The sequence below is a fragment of the Tetrao urogallus genome (genome assembly GCF_951394365.1).
Source record: "Tetrao urogallus genome assembly, chromosome: 3".
In the NCBI taxonomy this organism is placed as follows: domain Eukaryota; kingdom Metazoa; phylum Chordata; class Aves; order Galliformes; family Phasianidae; genus Tetrao; species Tetrao urogallus.
In genome coordinates this window covers 81,139,932-81,157,162 of record NC_136815.1, presented here as the reverse complement: position 1 = coordinate 81,157,162, position 17,231 = coordinate 81,139,932, and the positions used below count along the sequence as shown (strand labels likewise).

Below are 17,231 nucleotides of genomic sequence, written 5' to 3'. Positions count from 1 at the left end.
TACCACCAACATCTGCCTTTGATGGCTTGGGCTGACATAATGAAATATAGGAGATATTTACTTTCAGAGCATACTTTCACAGATTTCCATTCCTTATTCCTTGCATCACAGTTTTATAAGTGTGGCTGTGACAACCTCTCCACGTAGTCTTGCCTTCTCTGGCTGCTTTTCCCCAGCTCCAGATACACTGTTTGTGCAACATCAGAACATGAAAATCATAAAGCGAATTAAGTAAATGCTGACTAAATGTATTTCCAAACAGGGTGATACGTTTTTCCTGGAAAAAAGTTGAGTCACTGGCAGTACTTTTCTCTGGCATTGTCTGAGTAGCTCTAGTAGTATCTCTGTCCCTTCCACTAGGTACCATATTTAGATAGGAACTTGAATAGGCAATATATGCAGATCTGTTATGCAGAAAAGTAAGCAGACAGGAGAAAATCATAAACAAGTAGTGAAAGATAAGAATGTAGAGAGACCAATTCTGCCACTTGCAGAACTTTGCATCATAGTAGTAACAGTTTGTGGAGATGGGATCTCCCATAATGAAATGCTATAGATAAGGTTCGTTTGGAATTTTAATTAATAAAATGTCAACGTGTCAGAAAATTTTTCTGGCTGTGAGTAAAAATATAAACATAACTTTGATAAGTTGGAAAAATGTTAGTGAGGCTGCTATGGTAACTGTATTGCTGTGAAATGGGTGACTGATGTGGTAATACATTTTATTTATGGTTTTAAATGTTGTTACTAGGACCTACTGGCACAACTTTTTCGTAAGAACAAGCGCTTTCTAAAAAGAGTCCAATGTCAAGATATCAGAACACTACAAACAGGTGAAAGTACCAGTCCTATGTAGCTAACTTGGATGTGGGAATGGTTCATAGCATATTAACTTTTGGGGTACCACAACTTCATACAGGTAGAATTTGATTCTCTGTCTAACGTGCTACTTTTTTCTTCCGCTTTGCTACTTAATCAAATAAACATTATAGTACATACTGTAATAAATGTTTCTCAGATCACATTAGAGAAATCTTGAAGAGCCATATTTCAGTTTACAGTGTAACATATAATTCTTGCTTTAAAATGCTTTATGTGTAGGTGTGAATCTTTCAGCCAGGAAGATAATCAGAAACAGTAAAGGCATGTGGGCTTCTAGTATGCTTTTGATTCAAGTTCCACTGGGGTTTTCTGAATGTGAAAATCTCCATGTATGTATTTTATCTTTACAAACATATAAAACTTGTGCTTAGTGTGAATATATTAAATACATTATAAACTGTTGTCAAGCAAATGGCATTGAATACCTACCTTTATGAATGTGGTTGTTCCTTGAAGGATGTCTTTGTCACTATGACGTAACCAGAATAATGCAAAAGGGCTTCGGTTATTACTAAAGCCAGAAGTTTTTCTAATTGAATTCAGTAATTGAAGGGGTTTCTCCCATGTGCAATATGTATCTGCTGAAGAAGAAGTTTCAAATTGGATCACATTTTTGTATCATTCCATGTAATGATTGTAGCAAAAATGCACTTGAAAGATGAGGAATGATAGAGACTTCAGCACAACTTTCACATTTTAACACTGCTAAAATTGAAACTTACATTAAATTATTTCATGTGTTGCACTACTAGAAGATTTCCAATTTCAAAGCAACAAACGTGCTTCTATAATGTATGTATTTGTTGGAGTCAAAACAGCAATGTAAGGCAGAGGAACGTTTTGCAAAAAATGATCTTATAAAGGAAAATGAGTTCATCAAGATAAATTTTGAGCCATGAGTTCCTTCAAGACTTCCTGAAGCTTTGGTTACAACATTTTGGTTTTGCTCAGTCATTCCTTCACCCAGCAGTGTTCCCAAAGAAAGGTTTTTCTAATACATAGAGAACTGTTGTTCGTTGCAGAATTTCTATAGTGAATCAGAGTTGTACAATATTCTGAGTTGGAAGGGACCCATGAGTGTCTCTTAAAAGTAAACTTTTCATCAGAACTATAGTATACTTAGAATCAAATTTCATATTAATATGTGCTTGCAGAGCATTTAATCATGCAGATTAAATGTGGGGGCAGAAGAATCATTCTTGTGCTTTGTTTAATTGAAAATATAAGTAATGATGTCATCTGACATTATTAAGAGTTTATATTTGAAACTGAGCATAACATAGTGTGTTTTTAAAGGCACAAGCAAGAATAAGATCTAGTGAGCATTTTTTGCTAGATTTGGGATTTATTATGATGTAGCACATTTTGTTATTGCTGACTTTTCATTGCATATCAATAGAAATTAAATAATATCTCACCTAGTTGACAATTTGTTGTTACTCTAAAATCAAATTTATATTCACTTTACATTCTAATTTATGGTTTAGTCATCAGAGTGACCACTGAAGTGTAAGGTTCATAAATAACTGTTTGAATCAGCCTAGTGGGAAATGTGAAATAGTGACAGATGACTGTCATTTTCTTCGTGTCAGTCACTGTTCAATTTACTTGAATGTTATAAAAGTAGCTTTATAAAACTGAAAAGCATGGAGGAACATTAATCTCCACCATAGCCCTCCTCTGCATGTTTTGATTTAAAAATAGGTTTGCTAAAGGAACAACTCTGATTCTTAATGTAGTATATGAAGATCATGTGCTCGTGTGTTTAACTGTGTAAACAGCAACATTTATGGCATCCTCCCTTTCAAGAAGGGAGGTGACTGTGTCTGAAATACACAGTCACAAGTAGAAAGTTTTTTTTTAAGGTTTCGGGACAATTCTTTGGTGTCCTTAAGAATGAGTATTATTGCAACAGCCATTCCTAGCCATGCTAGTATGGAGTCGTTTGTGAATTTCTGTCACAGTTGAAATGTGAGAGGCGAGAGAATTTGCCCTGAAATGTTATCAGTTGTACCATTTTTGATACCACGTAACTGCAAATGAGAGATGCAAATCACTTTTCACAAATCTTTGGCACAGAAGTGTTAGCCAGTCAAGACACAAGGATCTCCTTCCTTTGCAGCTGTTCATGGCTGTGTTCTAAGGGGAGAGACGGACAAACGTCCTCATTGGCATAAGTTGTCCTTCCTCAGGCTTGACTTCTCTTATGGCTTCCTTCAGATGTGTAGAAGATTGAAGGAACATGGTTTCAAAGTATGAAAACTTTATTAAAAAGGCTTCACTAATGATAATAAATGTTAAGTGCTAGCAGCCTTTTGGATGTTGTAAGTTCATTTCTAATCCTCGCAATATTATTTTATTATAGTAACTTTATCTCTGTGTAATGAAATCCTTCGTGACTATGTCTTGATGAAAGTCCATGTCATAGTTAGTGTAAGATTTAGGTTTCATATTCTTTTACTTCTTCATATTTGGCATCTCCAGTAAATATGGTTGGTATGGTTTTGTTTTGAACTCTCTGCATTATGCTTGACCAACCTGATAGCCTTCTGTGATGATGTCATCGGCTGGGTAGATATGGGGAGAGCAGTGGATCTTCTGTACCTTGCCTACAGTAAGGCATTTAGCACAGTCTTTCACAACATTCTTGTTATGGAACTTAGAAAATGTGGGATAGATGAGTGGGCAGTGAGGTGGATCGAAATGCTGGCAGTGACGTTTAGCATTTAGCTATATTCAAAATGGTTGGTCTGAACTTCTTTTACTGTTCTTACTCCTAGTCTGGTGTAATACAAGTAGTCAATTTCTAATTGCTTTAGCACCTAATGAGTTCCCACTTGATTGGTTCCAAACTTATGCTGGAATTAGTCAGCTGACTTAGGATAGTAGAGGCATCAGGGGAATTGTTCTGTGGGCTGATTTTGGATTTAATTCCAAAGATCTTTTGGTTGATTTTTTTTTTTTTTTTTTTTTTTTTTTTTAACACTTCTCATAGTCATCTAGTCATTCTAAGACAGGGATTGATGATATCTAGCTTTTAGTAAATGATACATAAGAGCCTGAAGCTAAGTGCAGTGAGGCATTGGAACAGGCTGCCCGGAGAGGTGAATGCTTTGTCCCAGGAGACACTCAAGGTCAGGCTGGACAGGACTGTGCAACCTGATGTAGCTGTAGATGTCCCTGTTCATTGCAGAGGAGTTGGACTAGATGGCCTTTAAAGATCCCTTCTAACTCAAACAATGCTGTGATTTTAAAACTGAAGTGGGGAGGCATCAAATTCACATCACTTTTGTATTCCAGGGTAAGGAGGAATGCTTTTTTTGGGGGGGGGAGGAGAGGGGGTCCATTAAGGTTTTGGAGGGAAGAAAGGGTGAGAAGCAACAAGGAGAAAACTGAAGTAGGAGTCACTTGGAAAAAAGGTTTGGTAAATTTGAATTGGAGCACAGGTGACTTGGAGTTCGGCCCTGCACAGGACGTGCTAGTAGTGAGATCTCCTTCAAATGTTCTTTCCAAATAGCTTTTTCTCTTGGTATGTTGGGTAGTTTTGAGGACATGCAATACTTTAACAGCTGCCATAAGCCTGGAGCTGTCAGACCAGCTTAACTTCTGACACCTTGATGTGCAGGAAGTGTAGCAGATATCTTGCCCACCTTCAGGTGCTGTTGCTCTCTAGGTTACACCTGTGTGAATGTCCAGGGCAGTGTTACTCCTCAGGCTCTCATTCATCTCTCTTGATGGAGAATAAGACTGAATTTTCACAAATTATTTTCTGTTGTTTGCGCCTCTGACTAAATTGCAAGTGGTGGCTTCTGCCTGTCATGTCAAATACAGAGGTAAGCCCTGCATTGGAAGCGCCCTTCAGGCTGCAGGCAGAGGCCATTCAGAAGTAAGTGTGCAGTTTTGCGTCTTGGATGTAAGAGCTATAACAGAAGTGCTTACTGCACAGCATTTGACACACACAGCAACCTTTTAAAAAAAAATAAAATAAAATAAAAAATAAAAAAACACCAATGCAAGACTGTTAGGAGCAAGCAGCTTTTAAAATTTATCTTTCAGAAAAAGCTGTTATTAGTTTTGTAACTTATAGTTAGCTGCTAATCGGGAGAAATTGGGGCCTTATCATAAACAATAAGTAGTTGTGTAATGTATCCAGAGCTCTGATTATCTGATCTTAAACACAGAGGAGGCTGTCTGAAGGACAGGAGGAGGACTTACTTTCTAGTGGGCAATTTGGCTTGGCAGTACGTTGCATCTGATCAAATCAGTGCCAGGTGCAAACATCCCCATAGAAAAACTTCACCATCCTGGCTGGTTGGTAGCTTCCTGAATGAGGTCGCAGCATTGATTAAATTTATGTGCTGAAAAAAGCCCCAGAAAAAAGCAAAAATCTCATTTTCAGTGAGATGTATTCATTTACCCTTAGCTTTTCGTGTTTTTTCTTGAGTTGAGTTTTAGGGCTTCTGCTTGGTAGATAATGAATGCAGCTCACAAGGATGGCTTTTGCCACTAAACATCAAGTGGGCCTTTTCCAAACAAGGTGAGTAATTGCAAACACATGCATGTCTTACTGTAAATCCTAAGCATTACCAAGAGAGGGAAGGTAAAATAAGTGCTACCCATTTTGATCAAAGCTCAGAGGACCTCTGCCACACTCATGACCTGATTGTGATGCTGAAATGTCTGCTGTTCCGACTGGTAGCAGTGATGGCTGAGGGAGATTTCCTAGCATTGAAAGTATGCTCAGCTTGGAGCAGTTTTCTTTTGCTTGCTTTGTGGCTTCATGGAGGTGCCGGTCTGCTGCAAAGAAGAACATTTGTGGAAAATCCAGATAGGAGAAAGAGAAGTATGGCTGTGTTTTGTGTGTTATTTTTCAAACATGCTATCTTGTAGAACCCTTGCATACAGACTGTAGCTTGCATTCATTTCAGATGATAGATCTCTCTGGAGATCTGTGGTGGTATAACAGGGTAAACCAGTTTTAAGTATACCAAGACACCAAGGAAAGGTATTGCTGTTTTGAGGACTTCTGAAAAAAGCAAGACATTACAGAATTATGACAAAGGTGATCTTGATTTTGATTTTCCACGGTTTTTGCTTTCTACTAAATTGTTATTCATTTATCTTTCTTTTCTGAGAACTTTATTTCCTGGTTTTGTACTGCTTATTGAAAGGATATGATGTCAGGTCCAGCAGCATTGTAACTGAGCAAATATGCTTCCCTCCAGAAGGCATTTTGACATATTTGGTGCCATAGGACCCCAGGACAGTGTCTGCTGCTCTTGAACTTGAGTCTGCAGTTTAAGATGGTGGTGTTGGTGTTGATGCCCCCATTGTCCTACAAGTCACCTAGACATGTAGACCTGGATACAGCGTCTTTTTTTTAATGGTGTTTTCTCCAGACATGCTCAGTTATCAGTCTCTTGGGGTGTTAGAAGTTAGAGGTTTTCTCTTTACAGCTTATCAAGGGCTAACTTCTGTGTGTTAGGTTAGTGCCGAATGTGGTGTCTGTCACTAATACCATTTAAGTGAATTTTACAAGCAAGTAGATTCACAGTGGTCTAGCTTTATTTTGGCAATGCACATAAACATGAGCGTAGCCTTCATGCACGGCTCTTTTAGATAAAGAAGCTCTATCATGGACGTATTAATCAAGGACATGTTATGTTTGAATTTTTGATACAGGATGTTGTGAAGGCCAAGCTTTTGGGAAAGAAGTTGCTATATTCCAACATCAGTACAGATCTTGGAAGTCTGAGCACAGAAGTTTGTTTTCTAGATGAGAGCTTAGTGAGAAGTTTAACTAGTGTTTACGCAGTCTCCTTGGTGTACTGGTGCATTGCTGCTGCCTTTAGCTCTGTGCTTTCTGAGGTGAAGGTGTTTGGGGTTTTTTTTTTGGGTTTTGTTGTGAGGTGTTGTTTTTTTTGTGCATGTTCTTTTTTCCTCTGGTCATTGAAAGCTATAGCTGCAGTGCCCTTCATCTTGGTGACAGGCTTTATGCCAGTATATTAATTCTGCAAGCAAGTAAAAAGAATAACAAAAAGGAGGCCAGATTCTTTCAGTCACATTTAAATCGCAAACTGATTCCTGTCTGGGATATGTCAGATGTAAGCTTCGCCCTCCAAGGTATGTATATCTGAATGTCCTTCCAGGACTTCTCTCTGTAGAAAGTGAACTATTCCTAAGTAGAATTTTGAGCTCACCTTTATAGATTGATCACCACTAGAATGTACATAAATACGTACTTGGAAACCTATTGTGTATCCTGTAAGCAAAGTTTTGTCCCTCACCAGGGCAGCTACGAACACTGCAGTATGGTGGCTAAATAATGTTTAATCTTCCTTTCATGAGTGTAATTTGCTAGCTGAGCTGTTCCTTTGGTAATTTTTAACTGTATTTTTGTGTGCATTAATGTGCATCATTAATGACAACATTACAAATGACCTAATCGCTTAGCATTTCATATTAATACGCATCTTGTTTGTAGTTGTGTTGTTTTTTGTAGTTGTTGACCCAATGCTTTGGTTATGTGTTCAAATGATCTTAATTTTAATTGAAAGTACGTTTTGTCTCACAGCAGTCTAATTTCTGTGCACATTTGTCAGTAGTGAATACTTACTGAGGATGATTACTCTCTAACTGCCTGTGCCAGTATACCTCTGGGAGGTTAATCAATCTTGTGCTTTTTAATTGACATCAATAATGTGTTTACATTTATCAATATTTCTTAATTGTCAACTTATAACAGTGGAACTTCAATAATAAATCATGCCAGTGGTTAACTTCATGCATTAGATTCTTAAGAGTCTCCACAAGCAGTTTGACACGTTGTAAATTGCTTTTAAATGATTCGTATGTATGCTTAAGGGGGAAGAGGAGAAAAAATTAATATGTGAGGTCATGTGGTGTAGAGTAATACTGAAGTACAAACCCATTGAAATAAGAGGAAAGTACTTTTACCAAATGTAAAGTGTCCTTCATGGCTTAAACAAAAGTCTGTTCAAACTGCTACTTTTACTAATGTTACAATTTTGTGAGTGTGGCAGTAGCTGTACGTTTGTTGTGCCTTCCAAGGGACTTGTCAGGGTGAAGTGCTTCTCTGCTCTATGCAGCACAAGCCATGTAAAGGGCAGGGAGAATTGCTGGTTCTTCTACTGTTCTACAGAAGCAGCAGTGCTTTCTCTGAGACCAAGACGTGGTTTTAGCTATGTGTATTGATGTGGAGAAGGAGGTAACTTCTGTTTAGATTTAAGCTTATGCTTGAGGACTTTGGTGCATTAGGACCTAAATCATTTGCCTGTGTTGCCAGAGTACGCTGGCAGCAGGAGTCAAAGCATGATCCTGATATTCTAAGTCTATACAACATCATCTATCTCAGTAGATAGAGCCCTTTCATCAACCTCACTCTTTTCTGCTACTAGATCCAAATAGCATTAAACTGGAAGGGAAAATCTATTGAGACCAGACAGCTGGCAGGATGCTGACCACATTGTTGCTGTCAATTTGACCATGTTTTTTGGGCAATAAGACAAACAGAGAATTAAAAATCTTGTCTAATAAACCCTGAAGAAAGGCTCAATAGATGAGACTGTTTTGTTTAGTTTAAGCAGAGCCATGTGATGGAATGCCAGGGTAAGGAAAGAGAGAAGCAGGGAAGCCACTATTTGTGCTTTTTGTAATTTTGCTTGTCTTTTTAATTGTCTTAAAGGTGTCCTGCAGATTTTCAAACAAACTTGTATACATGTATTAAAATTAAGGTAAAACTCATTAATGTTGTTATGTAAAATGAGTTATTGTACTTCATTTATTTTTTGTACTGTGTGCTGAATTTTACAGTGCTGCTTGTCTTGTAGAAGAATCTGTTGACTAAACTGTTATTTGAAATACGGTATAATTAATTTGTATTCTATGTAGAGTCAGGTGCTCCATTTGCTTAAGTTAAAAAAAGAGATTAGAAAGATAAATGCATCTTTTAGGAAGGAACAACAGGTCAGTTGAAGAAATGGAGAAGGAATACGAGAAACATCTTTAATCAATGAAGACAGCATGAAAAGGATATTTCTGTATCTGATGATGACAGACACTTCCCTTTTAGCTGGTATGGTAAGGAGAAAAAAAAATAAGTGAATTAAAAATTTACCAGGATCTCTGTCCTAGGAAACAGTTTAAATGCTCAAATCTTGGTGCGAAGATCCTTTCATATGCTCTATTCAAGATCAGCCTTTCCACTGTCCTCCAGCCTTCATTGTTTTCTCACCTCAGTTCCATGCTCCCTCACATTGTACTCTAGTAACCTAATATGTTATATTTCTTCGTATTTCAAATAAGATGCTGTTAGATCCTTTGGGAAAAAAAAAGAAAAAAAAAATCAGACCCAGAGCTTTTCCTGTCAGTGTACTAAGAAACTAAGGTGTCTGTACTCTAACATCAAGGCTGGTTGTTCTTGTATGAAGGTGAAGTAAATTATTAAATGTTTTTATTATAATGTAGCAGCCATTTTTGTTGTCTGCAAATGTTAAAAGTAATTATTTAAGCTTCTCTCTCACTTTTTTGGAGTAGGATATAGCTGTCTAAGGAACAAAATTACAGAGGTCAGCAAGCCAAATCACATTAAAGCAAAGATGTTTGCGAAAGGTAAAGCAATTCAGAAGTCAAAATCATTGATGCTTTCTCTAACATGGCAGATTAAGTACATTTGTGTTCTGTATCAAGTTTTTTGTGGTAGATTGCTTAATTGTGGTCTATTTAGTTTCAAAACCAGACATTCTGGTGTATGGCTTGTATGGCATGTTTACTGGAGCACTGCTGCACAGGTTCTGGACCAGGAATAGTTTGCATCTAATGTAGAAGGGTGTACTTGGGTCAGCATACCAATGTGAGGATGCATGTCTGTAGGCAGGATCATTCTGAAGCCTGGGTGAGCCTGATAGAGGAAGGCCTTTTGACTTTTTGCTTTTCCTCAGACATTCTGCATCAAGTGAATACTGAGGCTACCGAATAAGAAAGAACCATAATGAACCTGAATTGATATTCATAGGTTGCAAAGAACAGATGGCTCTTTGGTTCAAAGGGTACCTGAGCAGAGTGACAGCAAGGATTTGGATTTGTCTTTAAACATTTATGCTATCAGGCACTTAGGAGCTCAGGCTGCACTGGAAGTCACTCTCAGTGTAAGCTCTGAAATTATATAAGCATTTAAGAACAGGTGCTTGTTTCTGTAATAGATGTTCATATTTGGAAAGCACCGTGGTGTAAAAGTAGAACTCCTGTTTGTTTTTTCATCATTTTGATAAAGTGTAGGCCATATACGTTTCTACTTCTTTCCTAACTTTAGGTAGGAAGCAGGGTAACTTCATGTTACTCTGTACATCCTACAAATCTGAAAGCAGTCTCCTTCAGAAAGGAATTTCATGAGCTTTCAGTGCACTTTTCTCTTTCACAGACACTCAGCATGTGTATCTCCTGTTCTAAAGCTGAAAACTGTGTAAGGGAACAATGGGGCTTGAAAAAATATAAGCATTGCCACCATTGTGCTTGCTGACTACAAAGGAACCTGTGAGGGCTCAGTTGATCAGGCTTCTGTTGTAGGTGCTAACAATTTCAAAGGTTTTTCAAAGTTAAAAATTTGGGTTTTTTTTTTAATTATTTTTTTTTTAATCTGTTCTGTGGAAGTTGGTTGTCAGCTTACACCTGACTCCCATCATGATGGTAGCTGATCTGGAAGTACAGTAAGGCAGATAATTCAATGAAGGTCAAGTTACGTGTTTTATACATCCACATAAGGTAACAAAAGTAGATTTTATACTTAGTTATTGCATTAGTTTCATCACTGCTGTTTGATTTGGGGGTTTGTGTTCTGCTTTTCATTTAAATTAAGTTGGAGTTCTTTATTTGACTTAGTAGCTAATGCTGTTTAAAATGTAAATAGCAGTCTTGTACCTCTGATATAAAGTGCTGTGAAGCTGAAAGAAGGAGACTCTGACCCTCTCCTACCAAAAAAAAAAGAAACCAGAACCGAAGAACCAAGAAAGGGTAGTAGATAGGAACAGAGGTCCAAGGTTTCCCACAGCACAGTAATGGATATGACCTTTAATATTGAGGCCTTTGGATCAAATTTAAGTTGGCATTAAAATTTTCTAATAAATTCCCTGCTGAATCTCAGTGTTTTTTTTCCTGTAATTTAATTCAATAAGGTCACAATAAAGCAAGTGCTGTCTGTGCTATTGTAATTGCTCTCAGCAGGCCGATAATATTATTGCAGGGAAGTGCCAGTTACTGTGCTTTTATTTCTTTCTTTGAGCATTCTCCTTCCTACATGCTTGCTCTCCTTGCTCTCAAGTCTACTCTAAGTAGGAAATGAAGCTGTTTTAAATGCCATTTCGTTCCCATTTTAAGATGTTTTTATAGTAATGCCTTCTTTAACCTCTTCAGCAAAAGGAATAAAATTGTAGCATGAAATAGAGGCCTGTATATCTCTCCCTTAATTTTGATTCAACTTTTGTGATTAGATTTGCCATGCAGTGCTCTGATCATTTGGGCTTGATGCTTTTGGAGTTATGAAATAATAGGTGTACAGCTAAAGTAGATTATCTTGAGCATGTGGGGAGAGACACCAAATAACCATTACCCTCTGTTTCATAGATTACTGACACATTGCAGTTAAGATGTGTACTTGAGGTCCTGCCCTTGTAAATTAGTACTGGATCTTCTTACACAGCATGACTTTCAGAACTGCATGATTTGTGTGTTATTTCTTGTACAAAATGCAAATTTATGCTTAGCATGCTGCTGGTAGATCTGAAACTGTTGTCTGCATTGTGAATAGATCAGCTCAACAAATAAATGCAAATAGAGTGCTGTGATCATGGTTCTCTGTGTAATCCTGTGCAGCTCTGAGAGACAGTAGATATAATAATCATAGAATCATTTCAGTTGGAAGGACCCTTAAAAGCCATCTAGTCCAACTCCCCTGCAATGAGCAGGGACACCTATAGTTAGATAGGTTTCTCAGAACCCCATCCACTCTGATCGTGGATGTCTCCAGAGACAGGGTATCCTCCACCTTTCTGAAACCACTTCCCCTTGTCCTGTCTATCCATTTCTCCTTTGTCCTCTTCTTTCTTACGGCCCCCTTTAGATCCTGAAAGGCTGCTATCAGGTCATCCCGGCACCTTCACTTCTCCAGGCTAAACAGCCCCATCTCTCAAGCTGTCCTTGTGGACATCCCTTGGATTGTTCTGTTTCCTCACTACAACCAATAGCTCAGGGCTTTGCAGTCTGAAACAGCCAGCCTGGTCATAGCTGAATGCTCCTGCTTGGTACCCTGTATCTGGCTTTTCTCACCCTTCACAGCTGCCCATCTTCATCTCAAGGCCCATTATCTTACCCTTGCTCTCTGTCTTTCCCCAGGACCAAGAATTTCATACCTCAGGTATCACACATGGAATTATTTTGTGCACCTCCAATCACGTGGAGGCATTTACAGTTCACTACTCGTGGCATACCTTGCTGTCAAACAAGGCAGTCTCTGACTGTAACAGAAGAAAATTAGCATTCAGCTGCTCATTTGCATATTCAGCCAAATGACTATGTATGTACAGTTGGATGTGTCCTGTTGTGCACAGACAATTAGTTGGAAATGAGGAGTAACAAGAAGCGTTTTTACAAAAGTATTTCCAATTTTGAAATGTTTGTGTCAGTAGCTGAAAAACAGGTGATGAACAATTAAAAAAATGGATGAAATGTTGTCACTGAAGGTCAAGATTTTTTTTGTTAATTGTTGATGATGTCTGAAATCATAGAGTATATCCAAGTTAGAAGGGACTCACAAGAATTATTGAGTCCAACTTCTGTCTCCACGCTGCGCCTCCCAAAAATCAAACCTTACATCTAAGCACGTTGTCCAAACACTTCTTGTACTCTGTCAAGTGCCACAACCGCTGCCCTGGGGAGCCTGTTCCAGCACCTGACCCTTTCTGGTGAAGAACCTCTTCCTTATATCCAACCTGACCCTCCCCTGTCACGGCTTCACGTTGTTCCCTCGGGTTCTATTGTTGGTCTGCTCTTAGCCGCGGATCATATGGTGCTGTAAGGATGAATGTCACAGTGTCAGCGTGCTTCATGAACTTGAGCGATCAAAACTGTCACTTTTGCAGTGTGTGCAGCTGAGCAATAAGACTAGGGGGAATGGCCTGATCGGACGTTAGGAAACATTTCTTTTCTGAAGGAGAAATCAGGCACTGGAACAGGCTGCCCGGGGAGGTGGTGGAGTCACTGTCCCTGAAGGTATTCAGGAAACATGTAGATGTTGTATTGAGGGACGTGGTTTAGTGGGGAGGTATTGGTGGTAGGTGGATGGTTGGGATGGATTATCTTGCAGGTCTTTTCCAACCTCAGTGATTGTGTGATTCCTACTGAACGTGCATGCATGTGGAGGTTGTTCCTGATCAATAACCGCTCATTGCTTTTCCTTTATGACCTACGCATTTTAATTTCTATTTCCTGCTGCTGTTTGAAGGAACTCTTTTCTGGCACCAGAGATGCAACACAGCAGCATGGTGTTGGCCTGAAACACTTCAAGAAGCTTGATTGAGGTTCCTGCTGTGGTTTGAGCTTATGGTTTCTGAGACAGGTTAACATTGCTCTGAATCATAGTGACACATGATCGCATTGTTGCTTTATGAATTAAATAATGAAACATTTGTATGTGAAAGTTCCTGCTATAAATAGTAGTTAGGCTGTGCTTTAAAGAAATCAGAATCTGTATTACATTATAGATCTGGAACTTGTTTTCCAAGCTTGACTTTCTGTCATAAGGAAAAGTCTTTCAGAATCCAAATTTATTGTATTTAGTCTGTATACTAACTGCAGAAACATGAATAATCAAATACCTAGCATGACTTATTTCAACTAAACTAATAATCAGGCTTGAGCTATTTAGAGAAAAGGTTCTGTATTTGGAATGACCTTTCCCTTTGTTCTCCTTTGGATCTCAGCAATGCACTGGTTAAACAAGCAAAAATATTTTTTTTGCTTGCATTCTTTCCAGTTCTTGGCAGTTCACCTGTATAAATTGCTATTAGCCTGAAGTTTGTAAGGTTCTGTACAAATTGTAATAGCACTTGTGAAACAGTCTGTCTTTACATCTGTCAAATAGCGTATATTTAGCATTTATCTTATCAGCCTAAATACAGCATTTTAAAACCCCACCCGCTCTTGCAACAAATTTCAATTTCACATAACAATTCTACCTTGCATTTTACAACCACACATCCAACTCTGGAACATTGGCCATGAATGTAGAAGGTAAAGAAGCACATTTAAGTTAACATCTGGGGTTCTGGGTGGTTTTTTAATGTGTTTTTTAGAAATACAGAGACAGAAGTTCAGCTTGTTTTAATTTCTCATCAGGATGTCATTGCAGAGTTTCATCTCTTTTCCTTACACAGACAGTAAACACTGAGTAGATTTGACTCTGTGGTTAGGGAGGACTTTGTGTTCCTACCTGGCATTTTAACTTGTAATATTGTTTCGCATACTTGCAAATTTTTCTCTCTGCAATGCTGGCTGTCTCACAAGAATAGTGTTCAGCAGCTTGCTACTGTGAGCCCTGGAGATCAGAACACTGTTTTGCTGCAATAAAGTCCATGAAATACTTCCCATGCCATCTATCATTTCTGGAAGAACTGAGAGCTTGATTTCCTAATTTAACACGTGATTCATCTTTGCTATTTCTTCTTAGTAATAATGGGGGCATTTCAGATTTCTCTTTGATTTGTTTTGTTTTTGTGGTTTGTTTGTTTGCTGCTTTTATTAATATCATTGGACAAGTAGAACAGTTGGTAGAAATCACATTGAAGGGGAAATTCTGTGTCACTGGCATCCATTTAAGTAAAATCTGTGCTGGATGTGATCCTATAATTAAAATAATCAAGTGCAGACACTTTTTGGAAATGCTAGAGCTTGAGATAGGTGCAAGAAGACTATCAAGACCTGATATCTATCATGTGATCACCTGGACTTTTACCTATGGCGTAATTATTCATCCTAGGATTCATCAGAAGGTAAAATGCAAACAAAGCAGTAAACATTTCCTGTGCTGCGTCTGTGCTCAGCACTCATTAGTAAGATTATTATGGATACAGGAGTTCTGCTTTCACTGGAGCTACTCTTGCAGTTCTGTTTGTGTCTGTGTCGTCAGTCTGTCCTTATTCTGCACTGTGCTGTGCTCTCCTCTCTTTGTGCTTTGTGTGTGCTCATCCACCACCAAATTATTTTAAACTGTAATTTAAGTCTTACTGTCCTTCAAGTCACATCTCTAAAGGAGAAAAAACAGTAGAAGAGCTTGTGAGCAAAAGAAGGCTACTGTAAGAGGTGGGGGGCTGCAGGTCCTGAAATACTAAGCCACATCTGTCTGCCTTGATCCAGCTGTCTGCTTTGCCAGTCTGTCTCTGGGTCTCACTTGTATTGGTTGTGAATCAAGTAAGGCAAGAAGACACTTCAAGAGCCTGAAAGCTTGCAAAGAGGAGAATGAGTTGATGATGTTCCTTGCATTAATATACCTGTGCCCTATTATCACATTTAGGAGGCCGTGTTTAAAATTATACTGAGATGCTGTTTTCAGTGTCCCACTGAGGAAAAGCTCACATTCTTTGTTAAAATCTATGCTGTGCTATGCTAATATATTGGGCCATTTTTAGAAATGTGTTTATTGGAAAACATTTCTCCTGGGTTTTGAGCAGAGATTCAGGTTTGGGAATAATGGTCTGTTTGAAAATTCACCATCATTGTTTATCACAATCTGAGATTGTGAAAGCATAGAGAAAAAAAAGCGGACATGGAAAAAATCCTTTTATTGAAAGCTTGTCTGTATTGCGACAATGTATATTTAGACTCAAACATTTCATTACTAATGTAGTATTTGCAAAAATACACCAAAGCTGTGGTTTCTAGGAACACTTAGTTTTTAAGCATACTACATTTTTGTTTTGTAGATAACAACACAGTTATTTGGTCCATTTCTGCTATTTGTTACTTGCTGATGGAAAGGACAAGGGATTTACAGTTCTGCAGCAGACAGTAATGCTACCAAGACAGGCAGCCAGCCAATCCCAAGTTTATGTGACACTGAGCAGTGGCATCCAGGCAGTGGCTCTGCACAGTTCATGGTGCTGCTCAGCTCACCTCTATCTCTCTGCTTCCCTTTCTTATGTGAGGCTGTGTTCCTGTCCTTGTTCATCTCTAGCAGGAGGTGAAAGAGGAGTACAGAGCTACTCCAGGCTTGGAGTTGATAAGGATCTCTGTCTTGGGGTACAGAAATCCTGTATCACCTACGAGCAGAAGGATGCTTGCACCACCATGCATTTTGCAGATCGGCAGCTCTTCCTTGACTCAGAGGGAGATGAACTTCTGGTTTCTACAGCAAGCAAAGGTGTTGTGAGAGAGAGTCTCACAGTCAGACAGTGTTTGCTGTGTTGTCCTTTCTGATGGGAGCCTATTTCTTTCAAAGCTGTTTTTGAGCACTTACAGTAAGGCAATGAAAACATGCTGTTGTAACTTGCCTCTTAATAAACAGTATCACGTAGGCTTTTTGTTTGAAAGATTGAAACACTTATGTGAGAGCCACACCACTGTGACAGAAAATTCTAGTGATCTGTAGTATATTTCTATAGTAACTGTTATTAAATGGTACTATCTAAAAACAGGAGAGCAATTCCATGGCTAAAGAATGAATGTGAAGAGTGTGATGCTGGGAAGAAGGTCTCTCCTGAGAAGAAAGAAGGCATTTCAATGGTATTAATGAAATTTTGCAAGGGTAAATATCAGCCCTCTGTTCTATAGCTGAGTGGGAGTGAGGTGCATACTTAGGTGTTCAGAAAAGAACCACAAGTATGCTCCATGAGATACTTGAAAAGGATGAGATAACAAAGTATGTAGCATCAAGAAACAGAGATTTAGAATATTACCCACGCTTGTGGTTTTGGCAGAAACTTCAATGATGTAGAAAATTGTTTACTTTTATTCTCTTTACCCGCTCTCTTGGATTCTCCATTTTTAAAATAGGTAAATTTCCGGTTGCATATACAACAAAGATGTTTTAAGGCTTGCATAATATGAAGGCAGTTTTTGATATTTGGTGCTGTATGTTTTTCTTTCAGGAAAAATCTTCAGATTTTTCAGTTTTGCATTAGAGAGCTTGCAGTGGTTGGATTAAAAGTTCGTATCTGTTTTGAATTTGTTCCCAAGGGTCCTGAAGAGGTTACTGTAGTATCTTATGTAATCTGTGAAGAAATTCAAGTTTACTTTATCCTTTTTCTGCTCCAAGTTAGCTTGTGTGTATCTATGCGAAGCTA

The 17,231-nt window shown here is 38.4% G+C and overlaps 1 protein-coding gene across 1 annotated transcript in view; it reads left to right on the top strand.

The window, feature by feature from the left end:
* Positions 1-17,231, top strand: part of LYRM4 (LYR motif containing 4) — a gene marked incomplete at both ends in the record, with an annotated part of 80,689 nt that overhangs the window by 23,413 nt on the left and 40,045 nt on the right. The window lies entirely within an intron of this gene.